Below are 8509 nucleotides of genomic sequence, written 5' to 3' on the forward strand. Positions count from 1 at the left end.
ATGTCTGGGATAAACCAATGAAAGCTCTGTGGAGCCTGGATGTGGATAGGGAGCTGTGGTGTCAGTGCATTACACATGACAGCCAGAGACTACATGTGAACGAATGTGGCCTTTTATTTTGTCTGTTTTCCTGGTGCTACCCCGCTGAAGCAGGTGGTAGCAATGCTGTTTCCTGTGGGGCGAGGTGGCACCAGAAATGGATGAAGGCAATCAAGTATGAATATGTACATGTTTACTTAGGTATATGTATACGAAAGTATATGTGCATGTATGGGCATTTATGTATACATGTGTAGATGGGCCTTTCTTCATCTGTTTCCTGGTGTTACCTCGCTGAAGCGGGAAATGGTGATCAAGTATAATGAATTTTACGTCAGCAAATCACACCTCTGCTAGAGGTCGCTTTGCCGCTTCACGCCACCAGTTGCTGTGCTTCCTTCGCGTCGTCCACGCGGTTTTCTGCAGCTGCGAGCTTGGCAGCCTTCTTCCGTGATCCCTCTGGAGCGGAAAGGCCTTGCTACAGCCTGTCACCCAGTTTGGGGCTGGCTGCAACACCACCCGTGATCCATTAAGGAGCGGGGAGAGAAGTGCCTTGTTGATGCACCTGCACCGCCGCCTTGCTATCGCCGCCGCCATGTCGGATGTCGCGGGCATACGGAGGTCGAGTAAGGACGGCGATTCTGAACATGTCAGGCATGTGAGGAAAGGCACCTCGCATAGGACTAGCTCCAGGAGCAGCCCTTCTCAGCGGCAGGCTCTTCAGGGCCGGTAACAATAGGCCCCATGGTCACGTCACTGGTGATGGCGGTGACTCTGCTTCCCAGCACACACGTTCCTTGCCTCCTACCTCACGGGATGAGGCATCTGCACCGCCCTGGGACATGGTGATGGACGCTTTGGCTGCTTTACGTGGTGATGTGGAGAAATTGAAGGAGAAAAGGAACTTAGGCCCCAGTCGGGGAGGCTGATGACGCCACGGCGGCCGCCAATGTAAAAATTGGCCTTTCTAGCCAGGTCACTCATACTGCTTGACAAGATCGCCCAGACTAGCCAACCAGATGTTGCCCAGGAAGTGGACAGGCTTAATGGCGCCCTGGCACTCCTGGGTCATGCTAATCACAAGAATATAATCTGGCTCGCCGGTTCCTCATCCAGCGCGAAATTAACCACAAGTATGCTCACCTCTGTTCAGACAAGGTGCCCATGACTCGGTCTTCTGTTTGGGGATGATGATGTCTCACTCTCAGCCAAGCACATTGAGGGATCTGAAAAGTTAAGGAGAGTAAGATTGCTCCAAGGAAACCGCTCTCTACCTCGAAGTTTGGCCCTGGCAAGTTTAGGGGCTCTTCTGGGAGACTGCCATACAGGGGTCTTATGGCCAGGGTTCATCCATATGGCCAACGCACGCATGGTCCCCTGGAGTGACCACCAGCAGTCCTTCTCACAGGGGTTTTATGGCCAGGGTTCATCCATATGGCCAAGGCACGCATGGTCCCTGGAGTGAGCACCAGCAGTCCTTCTAACAGCAGGGTCCTGAGTCAAAAGACTCCCGAGGCTGGGGTCACCATCCCCGGCAGTTACTGAGGTGAGTCATCCTTTTCAAGCTGGCAGACTCTTCACTATTTTGTACATGAGTGGCATGCTATTACTAGTGATCCAAATATTTTAGATAATTGTTGAGCATTGCCATTTAGATATTGATGTTGCTAACATTGGTCCTTTATTTGCTGAAGAAGTTGAGTATGTCTTTATTTATTTTATTTATTTATTATTTATTTTGCTTTGTCGCTGTCTCCCGCGTTAGCGAGGTAGCGCAAGGAAACAGACGAAAGAATGGCCCAACCCGCCCACATACACATGTATATACATACACGTCCACACATGCAAATATACATACCTATACATCTCAATGTACACATATATATACACACACAGACATATACATATATACACATGTACATAATTCATACTGTCTGCCTTTATTTGTTCCCATCGCCACCTCGCCACATATGGAATAACAACCCCCTCCCCCCTCATGTGTGCGAGGTAGCGCTAGGAAAGACACCAAAGACCCCATTCGTTCACACTCAGTCTCTAGCTGTCATGTAAAATGCACCGAAACCACAACTCCCTTTCCACATCCAGACCCCACACACTTTCCATGGTTTACCCCAGAAGCTTCACATGCCCTGGTTCAATCCATTGACAGCACGTCGCCCCGGTATACCACATCATTCCAATTCACTCTATTCCTTGCACGCCTTTCACCCTCCTGCATGTTCAGGCCCCGATCACTCAAAATCTTTTTCACTCCATCTTTCCACCTCCAATTTGGTCTCCCCCTTCTCCTCGTTCCCTCCACCTCTGACACATATATCCTCTTGGTCAATCTTTCCCCACTCATTCTCTCCATGTGACCAAACCATTTCAAAGCACCCTCTTCTGCTCTCTCAACCACACTTTTTATTTCCACACATCTCTCTCACCCTTACAGTATTTACTCAATCAAACCACCTCACACCACATATTGTCCTCAAACATCTCATGTCGAAGAAAAGGAAATTATTTGGCAGGAAATTGTACAGCTTTTGAGTCTGGAGGTTATCAAGGAAACCCAGAGACAGGAGGGGCAGATTCTTTCCCCTATTTTCTTAAGACGGAAGAAGGATGGTGGGTTTAGGATGATCCTTAACCTGGAAAAATTTAATAAATTTTTAAAGTACAAACACTTCAAGATGGAAAATTTTGAGCAGGCAGTTCGTCTTGTTAACAGCGGTGTCTTCATGGCCTCTGGCGATTTGCGGCACGCCTATTATTCTGTTAAGATAGCTGAGGAGCAACAACGCTTTCTGTGTTTCAAGTGGCAAGGAAAAATTTATCAATTCACATGTCTCTCTAATGGGGTTGTGGATGGTCCCCGTCTGTTCACTAAATTAATGAAACCTGTTTTTGCTGTACTTAGAGAGAAGGGACATATCATCATGAGTTTCATTGATGATACTCTTATTTGTCACTGCACTTTAGATGGATGTTGTGAGAGTGTGCGTGCCACTGTTGACTTGCTCAAGAAGTTAGGTTTCTGTGTTAACGAAAGCAAATCTGTCTTGGTCCCCACCAAGCACTTGGAGTATTTGGGGAACATTATAGATTCTGAGACTATGACAGTAACATTACCTGATCGTAGGATACACAGGATACTACAATGCTGTGAGGAATTGTTACATAGTGACAGAGCCAAAATTCGGAATGTGGCCAGAGTTGTTGGGCTAATAGTTGCAGCCGTTCCAGCAGCAGAGATGGGGAAACTGCATTACAGGCGGTTAGAATGTGCTAAGATAGCTATGTTAAGTCACAAAAGGTAACTCTGACAAGTGGATGGTGGTCACTCATGAGATGAGATTGGACTTGATTTGGTGGGTATCTCACATTGCATTGCAAACCAGACATATTTTTTGGAAGGGTACAGAATTGGATCTGTATACTGATGCATCAAATTTAGGTTGGGGTGGCCACCTCAATCAACAAAAAGTTAATGGGAGATGGTCATTATCAGAATCTGCCTTGCACATTAATGCAGAGGAACTCAAAGCCATCTCCCTGGTAGTGCGCTCATTTACATCTCTTCTCAAAGGACGACATGTTCGGGTGTTTTGTGATAACACGACGGCGGTGACCTATGTCAATGAAATGGGCGGCACACGGTCCTCACTGTGTAATGACATTTGCCGTAACCTTTGGGAGTGGTGTGCGGTGAATGATATCTGGCTTACCTGCTCTCATGTACCGGGTAAAGTCAATCTCATGGCAGACGCTGCATCTCGGACATTCAATGACAGGCATGAGTGGAAATTGAATGAAGAACTCTTTAGGGCCCTCTCTGAAGTATTTGGGGTTCCGAGCATTGATCTCTTTGCTTCTAGACTGAATGCTCAAGTGACTCGTTTCTGCTCCTGGAAACCTGACCCAGATGCAGAACATTTTGATGCCTTTTGTATCTGCTGGCATCAGTTTGAACTACTCTACCTTTTCCCACCCTTTGCGCTGATTGCCAGGTGCCTACAGAAAATTCGAGCAGAGTCAGAGAAGGGGTGGATGGTATTGCCTCTCTGGCCGTCCCAGCCCTGGATGGGGACTCTACTCACTTTGCTGGTCAAGGAACCACGGCTGATTCCGAGGGGGGCACACGTCTTGCGTCACCCATCGGCGGAGGAGGAACACCCCATTCTCCGACACACCCGACTGATGGCTTGCCTCTTATCCGGCAACGTCTGCGAGACAGGGGCATTTCTCAGGCAGGTATGGACATCATCCTTGCCTCCTGGAGACCTGCGACTGCGAGGCAGTACCAGCCAAATATTAACGGGTGGTTACAGTTTTGTGGTAGCCGGAACATCGATCCCTTTGCTCCCACTGTAACTAATATTGCGAATTTTCTGTCTGTCACTTTCCACAGAGGTGTTACTTATACTTCAATCAACACTGCCAGGGGTGCACTCTCCTCCCTGGGGATTACTGTGGATAGTTGCAGTGCAGGCAGCCATCCTCTTGTCACCAGGTTCTTAAAGGGAGTTTTTAACTTGTGGCCGTCTGTCCCTAGGTACACAAGAACTTGGGATGTTCAGCAGGTGCTACAGCATCTGCATGCCATGGATCCTTTGTCCTGCCTCTCTTTAAAGGATTTAACACTGAAGCTTGTGATGTTGATGGCACTTATGCAGGCTGCCAGAATACAACCTTTGCATTGTTTGTTGCTGAAGAATATTAGTTTTGGGCAGGCTTCTGTTTGTGTTTGGTTAGGAGAAACTATTAAACAGTGCAGGCCAAAGTTCAATGTGCGGTTTGTGTCCTTTAAAGCATATTCTACTGACATTAGATTGTGTGTGTGTGAAACTCTGAAAATGTATATTGCTCGGACAGAGGAGTTCAGAAATTCTGCACATCAGGAGAATGGGAAGTTACTCCTAAGTTTTATCAAGCCCCACAACCATGTAACGAGGGACACTGTTGCAAGGTGGATTCGAACAGTGCTTTCTCTGTCGGGCATAGACTCCAGCCAGTATTCAGCGGGCAGTGTTCGGCCTGCAGCTGCATCGAAAGCCAAAGCCATGGCTCTACCGATTTGACACATCATGGCAAGGGCTGGATGGTCCAGGGCTGCCACTTTTGCCAAGTTTTATGACAAGGAGATTGTCCGGAGTCACAATCCTTTCCAAGATGCTGCCCTTCAATAGTCTGTTCATTTTGTTTGCATAGGAGATGTTGTCTCTTGTCAGCTGGTCCGTGGCTATGTAAATTTCTTACTATATTGCAGTTGGTTACTGCTTGTATCATTTCTCCTCTCTACATGTCTACAGTACGACATCCACATGGCTTCAAAACCTCATGGGAAAGCAACCTCTAGCAGAGGTGTGATTTGCTGATGTAAAATTAATGAAGTACATGAGACTTACCGTAGGTCAGTTGAAATGTGCTTCGAATTTTATGAAGCAAATCACCTCTGCTAGAAGGGAGCTTTCACATACCCACCTCTCCCACCCTACGCTCTGTAGCGTCTTGCGGCTTACATATTTCTAGTAGTGCGAAATGTTCAGTTACTTTCATGTGGTTGGTCGTACTCTTTAAAGTCTGGCGGCGTGAAGCGGTAAAGCGTATCTCATGTGAAAGCTCCCTTCTAGCAGAGGTGATTTGCTTCATAAAATTTGAAGCACATTTCAATTGACCTACGGTAAGTCTCATGTACTTCATTAATTTTTTTAATATAACAAATAACATATGAACATTTTGATATTTACATATATATTCAAGATATATTGCCAATTAAAATCGCATGCAGGAAAGTAGGTAACTTTTTATCAAGTCACTGTACAGCTGATGAAACAAACATAAGTTTTTTGAAGGGATGTAATATTGCCAGTTGTTTAACAATTTGTAATGGTGCCGAGGCATTTTTGTAATGTTTGAAGTCAATATTTTTCAATTTTCACTCTTGGATATTCCACAAATGGACATACAACCATAATTTTGATAACATATGAAGTGATACATGCAACAAGGGCAAATCTCTCAAGGTCACCCAAATTAGTATTCTATGGAATCAGAGAGGCCTATCCATATTCTAATGTGCTACAGTCATCATTACCTGCAGGTATGCCCTTACCAACCAGAAGTTTCCCATGTTTTAGAAGGGTGTTGGTCAAGAAACAAGGGTGAGCCCACCTTGGCCAGCAATTAGGTACCCCCTCCAACACACACCTAAGGTGACAGGCACGCATGTGATAAAGTGAATTGGAACAAATGGGTATACTGGGGTCAACAAGCTGTCAGTGGACTGAACCAAGACATGTGAAGCATCCGAGGTAATTCATGGGCAGGTCTGTGGGTCATGGTTTTGGTGCATAACACATGTCAGCTGGAGAATGTATGTGGGCAGATGTGGCCTTTCTTTGTCTGTTCCTGGTGCTAATGTGGGAAACAGTGATCAAGTATGAAACAAAAAAAAAAAAATATGAGTTCTGATAGTAAAGTACAGTTTGGAGTGTCAGGCTACCCTCGGAAGTCCCTAAAAACGTAGATACATGGAAAAGGAAAAAGATGGATGCACAGTGTAAACAAAACACTGGCACTGTGTACATCAGCTGTATGACCAAGCAACCTTTTGCTACTGTTGTAGGGCCTGGTTTTACTTCTAGTATTTTTAGCAGACCTTAATGGTTTACATGAGAGTGTTGATGAAACAGCAGCTGTAGATGATGGTTTTCCAGAGTATTAATTATTTTTATGGCTATTTTCATAAAGAAAACTTTAATACAAGTGCTCTTAAAACTTAAATTTGGCGAGTCCACCTTAATTTTACATGTAATGCCTTATATGTATCCCATGCATATTATTTATTTATATTTATTTATTATACTTTGTCGCTGTCTCCCGCGTTTGCGAGGTAGCGCAAGGAAACAGACGAAAGAAATGGCCCAACACCCCCCATACACATGTATATACATACGTCCACACACGCAAATATACATACCTACACAGCTTTCCATGGTTTACCCCAGATGCTTCACATGCCTTGATTCAATCCACTGACAGCATGTCAACCCCGGTATACCACATTGCTCCAATTCACTCTATTCCTTGCCATCCTTTCACCCTCCTGCATGTTCAGGCCCCGATCACACAAAATCTTTTTCACTCCATCTTTCCACCTCCAATTTGGTCTCCCTCTTCTCCTCGTTCCCTCCACCTCCGACACATATATCCTCTTGGTCAATCTTTCCTCACTCATTCTCTCCATGTGCCCAAACCACTTCAAAACACCCTCTTCTGCTCTCTCAACCACGCTCTTTTTATTTCCACACATCTCTCTTACCCTTACGTTACTCACTCGATCAAACCACCTCACACCACACATTGTCCTCAAACATCTCATTTCCAGCACGTCCATCCTCCTGCGCACAACTCTATCCATAGCCCACGCCTCGCAACCATACAACATTGTTGGAACCACTATTCCTTCAAACATACCCATTTTTGCTTTCCGAGATAATGTTCTCGACTTCCACACATTCTTCAAGGCCCCCAGAATTTTCGCCCCCTCCCCCACCCTATGATCCACTTCCGCTTCCATGGTTCCATCCGCTGCCAGATCCACTCCCAGATATCTAAAACACTTCACTTCCTCCAGTTTTTCTCCATTCAAACTATCTTTAAAAAAAAAAATCCAAGAAAAAATTTACAGTTCATATATTGTTCTCCTGATAGCCCAATTCAACAACCATTTCTGTATTACCATAGAAAAGTAAATGGAGACATACCAGCACCGTGACCAAGAGCATAATATACCAAATTTTAAACAACAGACAAAGTAAGTTTACAAACCAGGATTTCACTACTCAACAATAACTTGCAGAAAAATCTATAAAATTTGATATGTCACTGATAAGTGCACATTACAATCAATAAAAGCAATAAGCAATGATATAGTAAAACCCTATTCACATATGGTATATAAATTTACCATCCTTCAAATAAATTGTGATGTTTTTCCTTACATACAGAAATGGTGGTATTCTTGTTATGAAACTCCTTTATCTATGCTTACTCTTAGTAAAACATAACATAATGAAACATTTCCTGCGAACTGGTAAGATACTCTACTGCTATTATGATGGTACATCCAGCCACGAAAAAAGATGGCCCCTAAACTGGAATTTAACTAGTCTCCTGTAAAACGGAATTAGTTTTCTTTATGTAGTAACTTGCTTTACAGTTCCAGTTAAATCATACCTATTACATATACAATTCACAATATTTCTTTTGTTTTAACCTTTCAGATAAAAGAAAAAAATAACTTAGTCTGCCTTCAATACTGACACTCGGTTTTTTTAAAGAGCATCAAACCCTTTTCATGCAAACATTCTCAGTGAATGTAGGTTTGCGGCAGGGGTGTGTGATGTCTCCATGGTTGTTTAATTTGTTTATGGATGGGGTTGTTAGGGAGGTAAATGCAAGA

Source organism: Panulirus ornatus, chromosome 47, assembly GCF_036320965.1.
Source record: "Panulirus ornatus isolate Po-2019 chromosome 47, ASM3632096v1, whole genome shotgun sequence".
NCBI lineage: Eukaryota > Metazoa > Arthropoda > Malacostraca > Decapoda > Palinuridae > Panulirus > Panulirus ornatus.